Here is a 13,387-nt window from a genome sequence, read left to right on the forward strand (position 1 = left end):
AAAAGGGGTATTAGTTGGTGTCAAGAATGTGAAATCTCTCCATCTGTCTACAGTATCTACATTGCTATATACTTATACACTGCAGTTTTTGTAGCCCTGATTCATTTTTGCCTACTTTTGAAAACTAGTTTCAGGGTGATTTTACAGTAGCTGCTAGTAGAATGTGCCGCGCCGCTGCGAGGGCATGCCATGCTCCGCCCATGGGGGGCGTGTCTAACTCTACCTATTGGCATACCTATCGCCACTAAGGGGTGTGTCCTGCAGTGGCAGAAGAAAACTTTGGGCCTGATTCAGACGAGGATGTTGCTGCCGGTAACACTACACTTAACGAAAATAAACTCTTCTTCTTCTCTTGCTACCTATCTGCTTATGTGTGTGTGTGAGGGAGAGAGAGACAGGAGGAGAGAGAGTATGAGAGATAAAGAGAGTGCATTTGTGAGAAATTGAGGGGAAGTATGTGAGAGTCACAGAGGTGGGAGCGTCAGAGGGAATGTGTGGGAGAGGGAGAGTGTGAGAGATGGAAAGAGGAGTAGAGAGTCTGTGAGTGAGATACAAAGAGGAGAGTGTTTGTGAGAGCGAGAGAGAGAGAGAGAGAGAGAGAGCGAGTGAGGCAGTAAATGAGAGTCAGAAAGGGAGAGAGCGAAGGAAAGAGCAGGTGTTAGAGTGAGAAAGACACAAAGTAGAACAGGCATGTCCAAAGTCAGGCCCGGGGGCCAAATGCGGCCTGTGCTGTCATTTCAAGGGGCCCGCAGCCTCCAGCTGGAAGAGCATCAGATGTGGGAAGCACAGCACAGGACACTGAAGGTGGGGCCCCGGCGAGCGCTCCTTTCTTTACCTTGCTGTCTGCTGCAGTGAGGAGGTGCCGGCCGCCACAGTCAGATGTGTTTGGCGTCCTACCCCTGCTGCTGCAATCGTATATCACCCTACGCCACAATCACAGTGACAGCAGTGTTTGGGGGAGGGGGGCAGCAAGGGGGACGCTTGCTCCCGTAACATGCAGAGCGGAGGAGGGCATCAGCGGGAGCCCAACCATCTCCTGTCCTTGCAGTTCCTGCTTTGCCTTTGCATCCTCTGGCTCACACAAGGGGCTGGGTAACATACAGAGAAGGGAGGGGGCAGGCAGGGGGACATACATTTAATGGGGGCAGAGTGGGAGTCATACAGTGAAGGAGGGTCAGGCTTGGGGACATACAATGAATGGAGGCATTGATGGACATTAAGAGAAGGGGAGCATGCTGGGGGACCTAGTGAATGGGTGCAGAGTGGGGAACATACAGTGAATGGGGGACAAACAGCGAATGAGGGCAGGCTGGGGGAAATACAGTGAAGGGGCAGGCTGGAGGACATAGAGAATCGCCAGCCCCTGCAAAGATGGAGCCTGCTCCATCTGTACCTCCTCTCTTGATAAAATAATCAGCTCTTTTGGATTTCAGTATCATTTGTACACTGATGATACTGAAATCTATCTATCCTCCCCGGAATTGTCACCATCTGTATTGCTCCGTGTCTCTGAATGTCTTTTTGACATTTCATCTTGGATGTCATCTCGCCACCTCAAACTCAACATTTCCAAAACAGAATTAATTATATTCCCACCAGCCAAGAGTAGTTACCAACCTGATATCTCTATCACTGTTGAGAACACCACAATTAATCGTACTCCACAAGCTCGATGCCTAGGGGTCATCCTTGACTCTGAACTGTCCTTCATTCCTCACATTCAATCTGTCTCTAAATCATGTTACATCATACTTCCCTACCTGACCCTCTCCATGCGGGAGAAAATGCTCTGCTCCTGGACTTCCCTGGTAATGTAGGATTGCCATCACCTGTGGTGAAACACCTTTACCTAGCTCCCCACAGGTGATGGCAATCATACATTACCAGGGAAGTCCAGAAACTGAGCATTTTCTCCTGCATGGAGAGAGTCAGGTAGGGAAGTATGTGTTACTTACATGCATCTAACAAACATATCCAAAATTCGTCTGTACCTTACACATGACACTGCAAAAACTCTAATCCATGCACTCATTATATCATGCATTGATTATTGCAATGGCCTCCTTACCGGTCTTCCTAAGAACAGACTCTCACCACTACAATACATTTTGAATGCTGCTGCTAGGCTGATCTTCCTGGCTAGACGTTCAGGGTATGGGTGAAAACCGGACCAGGACAAAACCCCCGGACCGCCGGACCGGACATCAAACTCTGCATTTTGTAGCTTGTAGCCTCTGGTCCGGGGGTGTCCTGTCCGGGGGGCTGCCTGTCACACCTGTCACCAGGTAGAGGAGGAGAGGGAGAATAAAGCCTCCCTGTATGGTCCGGGCATGTAGCAAAAACCGGACGGTCCGAACCACCCTGGGAGGCTGTAATCTCCCCTCCCCATGTCCCTGGTGATATCTATCAAAGGGACACCCCCGGACAAGACACCCCCTGGACAGGACACCCCCCGGACCGGACCCTACAAGCTCCGGACTGCAGATTTTGATGTCCTGTCCGGCATTCCGGAGATTAGTCCGGGTCCGGTTTTTACATAGTCCCAGACGTTCATCGTCTGCTGATCAGCTCTGCCAGTCCCTCCATTGGTTGCCTGTATTGCACCGCATTCAATATAAAAAAATTCAGTACTTGTTTAGTTTCACGGCAGCATCTCTACACTACGTTTTCAACGTAGCCTTAGCTACGTTGTCAGCGTAGACTCCGAGGTGAAACTACACTGGGAGCAGGGCAGGGCCGGATTTGTCACTAGGCCCGTGAGGCACGGGCCTAGGGGCGGCACCCGTCATGGGCGGCACCTGCTGTCACTCAGACACTGACACGTTCGCCGCTCAATAAAAGATGCAGTCAGCAGGAAGGAGCTCTCTACTCTCTGCATCCCACGATTCCCCACTACTGTGCTTGTGCGCTGCTGCCGCCGCTGTACCTGTCACACTCTGGGCAGCAGCGTCGGCAGCCTTGTTGCCAGATAGGTAATTGTTTGCATAAATTATAACTTAGAATCAGAGATATTGTTTGCATTTCCATATTTATGATGAAAGGTGATTTTAACCTTAGTGAAGAGTCTAGATAGAAAGATATAGTATATAGTGAGGAATAGATATGAATGTATTAGGATAGTGTTTGAATTTGTCTGTACTGTATATAGATGCACATTTGTGTCTTACTGCAAGGTTATGAATTTCTATGTAGGTATATGTCTACTGTATGCCTGGTTTACAGCAAATAAATAATTAGAACCTGGTAGAATAAAGTCAACAGGTCATCTGGTTGTTAGGCCACATAATATGCAAACAGATCCTGGTATGTGCAGGGGGATGTTTAGATGCAAAGTTACAGATCACAATCAAAGATCTGCATACCTTAAGAAGTGTAGAAGCCAGCTGACCTACTGTCCAGTTATGGTGCAGGCCAGAGGCAATGACAACACAAGAACAAACTACTCCCAACAGGTTATAATTGTCCACGCCAATACCCTAGGCAAAACAGATCATTGACACATCAACACAACCAAGGGGAAGCCTCTGAAGATTAATGAAATACTATGTTTTATGATCTTGGGATCATAAATACCCTACATGCTCACCACCTTGGGGCAGAATGAGCAGGGCATGGTTTATGACACTGTGGAATCTGGCAACCCCATAAGAGAAAGCGAGGGCTGCCTAGGCACGAGGGAATATAAGAGTCTGTGCAGTTTGGGATGGTATGACAAAAGCTAGAAATCAGTGTCACTTACCCTTAGAGGTGCAGTGTAGATGGGGTAGCCAATCAGGTGTAGAAGGGGTGGTAGCTTAGGTGGAGGTATATAAGAGGTAGTCAGGTGATCCATCTTCCTCTTGAGTCTGGATTCCCACCCTCTCTCCCTTGTGCTAATCTACCACCTGGCCTTTCGGCCTTCACCCAAATTTGGCTCTCATATATTTAATCTTAATTGGCGGGAGGGCGCTCTCGATCAGCAGTCCAGTTTGAAGTACAGGAGGTCACTGTGAGGTATTGCCACCCTCTGCCAGGAAGGCTGGTGAGTTCTGCCCCCGAGGGGGGACGCAGAACACTTTTAGAACTGTCCTCACCATGCCCTAGGAGGGGCGGCAAGACAGTCACAGCGCAGGCTGGCTTTGAATTCAATGGGGGCGGTTCATCGCCCTGGTTACAAGTTGGGGCGTTTTAGTCGCCGCCATTGTTAACGTTTTATGACTGGCTGGTCTCCAAGCGCTCTCCAGGCCATCCCTTTTCAATAGGGTCATACCACAATAAATACCCTTGACCTTTTAAACTTATGCAGTGGTTGTCCGTGTCGTTATTTCAGGTCACGTGTCCGGGTGAGTTATTTCAGGTCATGTGTCCGTGTGATTTACTTCTAAGGGTAATCAAGGTTTAAGTTGAAAGAAAAGGTTCATCACAATAATGCAGTAGACGCCTTATTATCTCCCACACTGGGCACAATGGGAATAGGCCAGTTTGAATGGGCAAAATATGGGATAAAAGGAATGAGCTTATGGGTAGAAGTCAGTCAGCAGAGGGACATCAGGAGGATAGACATCAGGAGGAGAGGAGAAGGATGAGAGTAAGAAGGGGAAGATGAATAAAGCTTGGTGGAGATGTTCACACCTAAGGAATGGAACAATGAACTTGCAAGTATTCAATTAGTGTTAGTAATTGTCTAAGTTTGTTAATTTGTATGGTACTCTTTACCTATCACGGCGCCCACGATCTCCATCGCGGGCGTCGTGGGTAAAGAAATCGCGGTGATCGCGGGCATCGCGGCCACTACATTAACGGCCGCGACGCGATGCCCGCGATCACCGCGATTTCCCATAGGGTTCAATGTTAAATTTAGTGCTGCCCGCGATTTTACATTCAATGCTTCAATGGCCGCGATTTGGCCATAGGAATCAATGTTAAATGGGCTACAGAGCCCAAAAAGGCACAATTAACACTTAAATGTCCCCCCAAATTTGTAACGCCACCCCACGATCCACGCCAACCCGAAGCGTGGCGAGCGCAGTGAGCCCGTGAGGGGCGGCGGTACGCGTCCTCCGACCTTTTCATACCCCCACTATCCACGTCGGCGTGGAGTTGAGAATAGAATAGTGTGGCGAGCGCAGCGAGCCACCGAGCCCGAAGCGTGTCGAGCGCAGCGAGCCCCGCGTGGGGACGCGGATACCTTCACAGGTAAACGTGGCCCTACGCGGGCTTCACAGGTATCCACGTCCCCTCGCGGGGCTCGCTGCGCTCGCCACGCTTCGGGCTCGCCACACTATTCTATTCTCAACTCCACGCCGACGTGGATAGTGGGGGTATGAAAAGGTCGGAGGACGCGTCACGCCGCCCCTCGCGGGCTCGCTGCGCTCACCACGCTTCGGGTTGGCGTGGATCGTGGGGTGGCGTTACAAATTTGGGGGGACATTTAAGTGTTAATTGTGCCTATTTGGGCTCTGTAGCCCATTTAACATTGATTCCTATGGCCAAATCGCGGCCATTGAAGCATTGAATGTAAAATCGCGGGCAGCACTAAATTTAACATTGAACCCTATGGGAAATCGCGGTGATCGCGGGCATCGCGTCGCGGCCGTTAATGTACTGGCCGCGATGCCCGCGATCACCGCGATGGGCGCCCAACTAAGTAAAGAGTACCATTTGTTTTATGTTCAATGTTTTATAAGGAAGTATAAATATAATTATAATTAGCATATATATCACTACTGTGCACAACTTATTCTGTATGATTTGTGTTTTTCCTGTAAATAAAATATCTTTAATCAGAGCGGCAAAACCAAGTTTGAACTCACTTTGGAATCATAGGGGGACATTTACCAAAATGGATTGGTAGAAAAAAGGTGTATTCGTAGGGAGAAATACACCTTTTTTTTACGAATTTGTATTTTCGGGATTTACAATCCCAAAAATACAACAATTCGTAGTCCTAAAGATGGAACATTCGTATTTGTATTCACAAATACGAATGTCCTACACCATCGATAGAATACGACAGAAATCACCATTCAAAAGAATGGTGGTTTCTGATTTACTAAGCAGCCGTACTGATAATACGGCTGCTAAGTGGTGTAAAACACCCACGCAAATACGACAGGAAAATAGAACACCATTTTCCTGTTCTATTTGCTTTAAGCCTGCACGGATCAGTCAGATCCGTGCAGGCTTTAATGTAAAAAAATAGAAAAATTAAATAAATAATAAAAAAAAAACAGCGTGGGGTCCCCCCCACAGCCATAACCAGTACCAGGCTGAAGGAGCCGGGGCCGGTAATTAAAAATTAGGGAACCCGACAAATAGGGGTTCCCCGATTTTTAACAACCAGCCCCAGGCTCCAGGTCCGGGGCTGGTTCCCAAAATACGGGGGACAAAATGACTAGGGGTCCCCCGTATTTCAAGAACCAGTCCCAGGCACAACCAGCCAGTAGGGTAATGTCACAGCCGGGGGACACTTATTATATAAGGTCCCGCGGCCAAAACATTAACCCCCTGACCGGTCAGCCTGGCCAGGGGCCCTGGGGGAGTGGGGACCCCCCCAATGAAGGGGTCCCCCCCCTCCAGGACTTACCTGACCAGGCTGAAGCCTGGTACTGTCCCCGATGCCCCTGGGCGGTGGGCATCGGGCTGATTATGGTGTAAAAAATAGATTAAACTATTGTTTTTTACTGTGGCACTACAAGTGCCAGCAAGTCTCCCCAGCAAGCTGGGACTTGGAGAACCACAAGTCCCAGCCTGCTGGGCATTAAAGGGCCCGCTGGCACTTGTAGTTCCACAGTTAAAAAAATAGTACACAAAACACACTGACACACTTTTAAAATAAAACTTTAATACATACAAAGCCCACACATACTAATACTTACCTATCTTCTTTCCATAGGTAGCCCTGGTCCTGTGTCGTCTTCTGGTCCTGTGTCGGCGGTCTTCTGGATCCATGTCGACGTCCTTCTTCAAGTCGACGTCGCTGTCGGCGATGGCGTCCGGATCCGACGAAATCCATGTGGAAGCTGTGGAAGGAAACCATACTCACCTGTCCCAGCGCGACGTAGTCCAGGTAAGTGTCTTGGCAAAAAAAAAAAAACGACACCCCGAAACCAGCCGGACAGAGAGCCGCACGGTACTCTGTGTACATCGTGCGGCTCCGCCTCCCGAATGCCGCTATTGGCCGCCTTGTGGCCTAGCGGCCAATCAGGAGCCGCTAGGCCGCAAGGCAGCCAATAGCGGCATTCGGGAGGCAGAGCCGCACGATGTACACAGAGTACCGTGCGGCTCTCTGTCCGGCTGGTTTCGGGGTGTCGGTTTGTTTTTTTGCCAAGACCCTTACCTGGACTACGTCGCGCTGGGACAGGTGAGTATGGTTTCCTTCCACAGCTTCCACATGGATTTTGTCGGATCCGGACGCCATCGCCGACAGCGACGTTGACTTGAAGAAGGACGTCGACATGGATCCAGAAGACCGCCGACACAGGACCAGAAGACGACACAGGACCAGGGCTACCTACGGAAAGAAGATAGGTACTGTAAGTATTAGTATGTGTGGGCTTTGTATGTATTAAAGTTTTATTTTAAAAGTGTGTCAGTGTGTTTTGTGTACTATTTTTTTAACTGTGGAACTACAAGTGCCAGCGGGCCCTTTAATGCCCAGCAGGCTGGGACTTGTGGTTCTCCAAGTCCCAGCTTGCTAGGGAGGCTTGCTGGCACTTGTAGTGCCACAGTAAAAAAGAATAGTTTAATCTATTTTTTACACCATAATCAGCCCGATGCCCACCGCCCAGGGGCATCGGGGACAGTACCAGGCTTCAGCCTGGTCAGGTAAGTCCTGGAGGGGGGGACCCCTTCATTGGGGGGGGTCCCCACTCCCCCAGGGCCCCTGGCCAGGCTGACCGGTCAGGGGGTTAATGTTTTGGCCGCGGGACCTTATATAATAAGTGTCCCCCGGCTGTGACATTACCCTGCTGGCTGGTTGTGCCTGGGACTGGTTCTTGAAATACGGGGGACCCCTAGTCATTTTGTCCCCCGTATTTTGGAAACCAGCCCTGGACCTGGAGCCTGGGGCTGGTTGTTAAAAATCGGGGAACCCCTATTTGTCGGGTTCCCTGATTTTTAATTACCGGCAGCGGCTCCTTCAGCCTGGTGCTGGTTACAGCTGTGGGGGGGACCCCACGCCGATTTTTTTTTTTATTTATTTTTTTTCTATTTTTTTTTTACACACTGCAGCCTGCACGGATCTGACTGATCCGTGCAGACTGCCTGTACGAATTCGTATTAGCGGCCGTATATATGTGCCGCTAATACGAATCATTACACCATCGGAGGGTTACAAAGCAGTCGTATCTGACTGCTTTGTAATTTCCCCTCCGGAACACGACTTTGCATACGACTGAAACAGTCGTATGCAGTCGGAGGGGAAATACCAATACGAAAAACTAGGTTTTTCATATTGGTAAATTTCCCCCATAATTTCATAATTCCTATATATGAGAATTGCATGTATGTATCAGCAGCCTAGGTTGTAAGTCTGACGCAATATATTTGCAGATATATAGGATAAACGTGTATTATAGAGTATACATAATTTATTATTATTGAAGAGTCCCCTTTTCAATAATTGGCACCCCAGGTATTAATATAATATAAGATTCCCAGTCCACATTTGGCACCCCAGATGGGACTTGTTTTTGCTGTATCTGATTTTATGATTATAATATTTATAAGGAGTAGCAGATGCTGTAAGCTGGCTACCAAATCTGCAGAATCACAGTGGGGATATATCATATATCTATGAAAACTTATTATCATTGTGTTTTTGTATCCTGTAATTTGTTACCTAGAATAGAGTATTAGTGATTAGAGCTGATATTCCATGTTTCACAATAATGGTGACCTGGAGTTGTTCAGTATGTACTGCAACTGAATACAATATTTATTGGTAGCGGCACAAGGGCTAATTACAATACAAGATCACAGTGGAATAGGATACGAAGAATTTAAAGGCCTAGGAAAGAGAAAATGTGCACAGTGGAAATAGTATTTCCAAATAAATGAATGTATGTACCAGATATTAGAGGAACCTTAAGAAACCGGTCACTCTTAGGGAGAGGATATCTCGGGTACTAAAATAAGAAGTATATGAATAAATACAGCATTGTAAAATGAGTGCAATGCTGAAAATGCAAAAAGTTGCTGTGGTATTTAGGAAAATGCACAGAGCAGCGACTTTAGAAGTTGGGCAGGAATGTAAAGAGAAATCAGGATCACGCCTCAAGAGCGCATGCCTGAAAATGAATGCAAAAATGCAATCATTGTTCAAGTCCCTTAAAGGGAAGAAAACCAAACAGGAAAAAGTAGAAATAAAAGCAAAAAGCCTGGCAGTTTGTAATCAAACTGGCAAGATCTCTCATGAGGAGATAATAGAAACACCCAACACTGCACAGAGAAATAGTGGTGCTGTATGTGAGACTCTGTACACAGGGTCTACAGAAAAATACATGTTGCAGGATTGTATCAATGTGCAGCCTACAGAGGCTGTTATGGTCACACACACCATAAACAAACAAGCCTCTCTGATAGAGGAAGGAGGCAACACTGTGCACGATGTATCCATCCTCAAAAGGCACATTAACACAAAGAAGGGAATAGCAAAAGGAGATGATCTCTATAATGATTTTAGCCAGTGGGAAGATCAGTGTAACCATACCTCCCAACTTTTCATCAGAAGAAATAGGGACACTCGCCGCGCGAGCTCCCGAAAAGGGGGTGTGGCGTATGCAAACATGGGCGCGGCTTATGCTAATTAGCCGCGCCCTCATTTTCATACGAGAATAGACGCTGTGCGCATGCGCACAGCGTCTATTCTACTAGATTGGGGGGTCTCCCAACTGCCACCCCCCGCAGCGGGACAATGCCTGCCGCGGGTGGGACAGCGGGACAGGACCCGAAAATCGGGACTGTCCCTCTAAAATCGTGACAGTTGGGAGGTATGGTGTAACGTCAGTGTAACTTATGTGGAGAGTTCTTCTACTGAGCACACTCTCAGAGTTCCCATTATGATGGAAGAATTTGTTACTAAAGGAGAACGGTCAATAGCCTTAGGCCCAGACAGCAGCAGTGAAGTACACACAGGGGTGGAGCAGTTCTCCATGATGCAAACTCCCATGGTCAGAGGCGTAGGGAGGGCGGAGCCACCGGAGCTCATGCTCCGGGCGGCGATTGGTCGAATGGCGCCGCCAGCCCGCCCCCCCTCCGCAAATGATTCCACTGCAGTCAACGGCCAGCAGCATGTGCTGTGCAGCGCCGGCGGCTGTCATGCCCGGCGCCTGCCTCCTGCCTCGCGCGCCCGGTCCCTGCCGTCAAGCGTCACGGACGGTGGGGCCGGGCGGGGGCCTGACATATTAGTTATGACCACGAGCCCCCCTCCCCCCGGCACCGCAACCCTCAGCAGCAGCGGCGTGCGCATTTCCTGCCACAGCCAGCAGCGCCCGGGGACAGTGGGAATGACGGGGGACCGATATATGGAGCAGCTCATCCCTCTGGTGAACCGGCTGCAGTGCAGGACGCTTGGAGCTGCCGCAGATAGCCGTGGTGGGCGGGCAGAGTGCGGGGAAGAGCTTCGTGGGCAGGTAACAGGGGGGAACCATGGTTGCTACATCTCCATGATATGGCACTGGTCAGGGGCCATGCCCACAATGGCTTTTTTTTAAAAACTGTGTGCACAGTAGGTAAATTCGCGGCCTGTGACTCTAGCCTGCATACCCTTTTCACTGATATATAATGGGCATCATGTGTGTGGGGCATATGTATAATGGGCATCATGTGTGTGGGGCATATGTATAATGGGCATCATGTGTGGGGCATATGTATAATGGAGCTTCGCGTTGTGGGGCATATGTATAATGGGCATCATGTATGTGGCATATGTTTAATGAGCATCAAGGTGTGGGGCATATGTATAATGGAGCTTCACGTTGTGGGTCATAGGTATAATGGGCATCACGGTGTGTGGCATATGATTAATGGAGCATCATTCTAAGGGGCATTTGTATAATGGAGCTTCATGTTATGGGGCATATGTATAATGGGCATCATGTGTGTGGCATATGTATAATAGAGCATCACGGTGTGGGGCATATGTGTAATGGAGCAACACGGTGTGGGACATATGTATAATGGGCATCATGTGTGTGGGGCATATGTATAATGGCATCACGGTGTGCGGCATATGTATAATGGAGCATCACGTGTGGGGCATATGTATAATGGGCATCATGTGTGTGGCATATGTGTAATGGAGCATCACGGTGTGGGGCATATGTATAATGAGCATCACGGTGTGTGGCATATGTATAATGGAGCATCACGGTGTGTGGCATATGTATAATGGGCATCATGGTGTGTGGCATATGTATAATGAGCATCACGGTGTGTGGCATATGTATAATGGAGCATCACGGTGTGGGGCATATGTATAATGAGCATCACGGTGTGGGGCATATGTATAATGGAGCATCACGGTGTGGGGCATATGTATAATGGAGCATCACGGTGTGGGGCATATGTATAATGGAGCATCACGGTGTGTGGCATATGTATAATGGTGCATCACGGTGTGGCATATGTATAATGGTGCATCACGGTGTGGCATATGTATAATGGAGCATCACGGTGTGGGGCATATGTATAATGGAGCATCACGGTGTGGGGCATATGTATAGAGGGAGAGTGAATCTCTCTGGCTTCTGCTGCTGCCCTGCTGTGCTGTATATATCTTTATATGTATATATATTTATTTATTTACAGCTGTCAGCATGTTATATAGCGCAGCAGATTCCATTACAGGTTGTTATATAGCGCGGCAGATTCCATTACAGGTTGTTATATAGCGCCAGCAGATTCCGTTACAGTGTCTTATATAGCGCAGCAGATTCCGTTACAGTGTCTTATATAGCGCAGCAGATTCTGTTACAGTGTCTTATATAGCGCAGCAGATTCCGTTACAGTGTCTTATATAGCGCAGCAGATTCCGTTAGTGTCTTATATAGCGCAGCAGATTCCGTTACAGCGTCTTATATAGCGCAGCAGATTCCGTTACAGCGCCTTGTATAGCGCAGCAGATTCCGTTACACGGTCTTATATAGCGCAGCAGATTCCGTCAGTGTCTTATATATTGCAGCAGATTCCGTTACAGGTCCTTATATAGCGCAGCAGATTCTGTTACAGTATCTTATATAGCGCAGCAGATTCCGTTACATTATCTTATATAGCGCAGCAGATTCCGTCAGTGTCTTATATAGCACAGCAGATTCCGTTACAGTGTCTTATATAGCGCAGCAGATTCCGTTACAGTGTCTTATATAGCGCATCAGATTCAGTTACAGTGTCTTATATAGCGCAGCAGATTCCGTTACAGCGTCTTATATAGCGCAGCAGATTCTGGTACAGTGTCTTATATAGCGCAGCAGATTCTGGTACAGTGTCTTATATAGCGCAGCAGATTCCGTTACAGTGTCTTATATAGCGCAGCAGATTCTGGTACAGTGTCTTATATAGCGCAGCAGATTCCGTTACAGTGTCTTATATAGCGCAGCAGATTCTGGTACAGTGTCTTATATAGCGCAGCAGATTCTGGTACAGTGTCTTATATAGCGCAGCAGATTCCGTTACAGGTTCTTGTATAAAGCAGAAGATTCCGTTAGCCATGCCCCCAGTTCATTACCGGGTTGGGGGGGGGGGGGGCGCGAAATATGCCCTTCCTCTGGGCACCATGGCACCTAGCTACACCGCTGCCCATGGTAACCAAAGTTGTTACACATACAACCCCTAAAATCATGTGTCCACCCAAAAATGTGTTTAAAGGGAAGATCTATGAAATGAATTTGAGCATGCATAGCTCTCACACCTTTGTAACCTCCACACAGCCGTTAAGACCAACTAGTAGTGGAGCAAATGTTTGCAGTCTCTCAGAGAGACCAAATGCAGATCAATCTGAAAACACCACACCAAGGTTCAGCAATGATACAAAGTGTCACCAGGATGAATATGTTTTTGTACCCTGGAAACCTAACAATTTTGTTATAGACCCGGACAAGCAGAAAACCCTCCTGAAACCTGCAAAAGGTATCCGGCACGGATTAACAAGTTTCTCTCCCCACAAGAATATTTTTCAGGGCTGGCAAAATTCTCCAAGGCTGAAGAGTCGCACTGAACAGCAAGCACTGCAGATGGAGAAAGGCTGGATTCTGACCGCTTCAGGGAGTGCAAACACAAGTCAGACGGTGGTATAACTTTTTTTACTTGTAAAACCCAATGTAGCCATAGTTTGCTTTCAGAGGATCTCACATGTTAAACCAGCCCAGTTTTCCAAGTTAAATTTGCCCAGCATCATATATGCAGCAGA

This window comes from Crinia signifera, chromosome 1, assembly GCF_055691185.1.
Source record: "Crinia signifera chromosome 1, ASM5569118v1, whole genome shotgun sequence".
NCBI classification, from domain to species: domain Eukaryota; kingdom Metazoa; phylum Chordata; class Amphibia; order Anura; family Myobatrachidae; genus Crinia; species Crinia signifera.